Below are 1,180 nucleotides of genomic sequence, written 5' to 3'. Positions count from 1 at the left end.
AGGTATTCACTGAAATTTGAAAATTCGAAATTTTTATAAAAGTATCAGAGGAGCATGGAAATCGAGGAGATATTCACTGAAATTTGAAAATTCGAAATTTTTAAAAAGTGTCAGGGGAGCATGAAAATTCAGGAGGTATTCACTGAAATTGAAAAATTAAAAATTTTCAAAAAAGTATCAGGGGGGCATGAAAATCGAGGAGGTATTCACGGAAATTGAAAAATTAAAAATTTTCAAAAAAGTATCAGGGGAACATGAAAATCGAGGAAGGATTCGCTGAAATTCGAAAAGTCGAAATTTTTGAAAAATTATAAGGGGAACATGAAAATCGAAGAGGTATTCACTGAAAGTTGAAAATTCAAAATTTTTATAAAAGTATAAAGGGAGCATGAAAATGGAGGAGGTATTCACTGAAATTGAAAAATTAAAAATTTTCATACAAGCATCAAAGGAGCATGAAAATGGAGGAGGTATTCACTGAAAATTGAAAATTCGAAATTTTTCGAAAAGTATCAGGGGAGCATGAAATTCGAGGAGGCATTCACTGAAATTGAAAAATTAAAAATTTTCAAAAAAGTAACAGGGGAGCATGAAAAACGAGGAGGTATTCACTGAAATTTGAGATTTCAAAAAGTATCAGAGGAGCATGAAAATCGAGGAGGTATTCACTGAAATTGAAAAATTTTAAATTTTCAGAAAATAAAATTCACCCAGTCGATTGGTCCCTCTGACAGCGGGACGCATTACGTGTGGCGTTCTCCCTCTCTTGGGGTGCATTACTACGATGCCGCTGGGGACACTGCAACCCCCAAAACTGAGCCCAAAGAGGATTGACTAAAGTAGAGGCTCAGTTCTGGGGGTTCGAGCGACCCCAGAGGCATCGTAGTACTGCACCCCAAGAGAAGGAGGGCGCCACACGGAATAGGGGTGTCGTTACGTCAGCGGACTCGGTAACTGCCTCACTAGCAGTGCCGACGATGACTGCAGTTGCTCCACTGAGTCCTGCCAATTTCAAATAAGGCCCTGAGGCTGCTGCCGATTTCCACAGAGGCTCAGGTGGAACCAGTTTGTACTCACCACGGGGCTTGAGGCCTGAATAATTGATAACCTAAAAAATTCATGGATATTCATTTCTCATGTAATTAACAAATGTCAAAAAATAACAATTTTGATCGCTGTA

Source organism: Fopius arisanus, unplaced genomic scaffold (genome assembly GCF_000806365.1).
Source record: "Fopius arisanus strain USDA-PBARC FA_bdor unplaced genomic scaffold, ASM80636v1 scaffold00002, whole genome shotgun sequence".
In the NCBI taxonomy this organism is placed as follows: domain Eukaryota; kingdom Metazoa; phylum Arthropoda; class Insecta; order Hymenoptera; family Braconidae; genus Fopius; species Fopius arisanus.
This window is presented reverse-complemented; position numbering follows the sequence as displayed.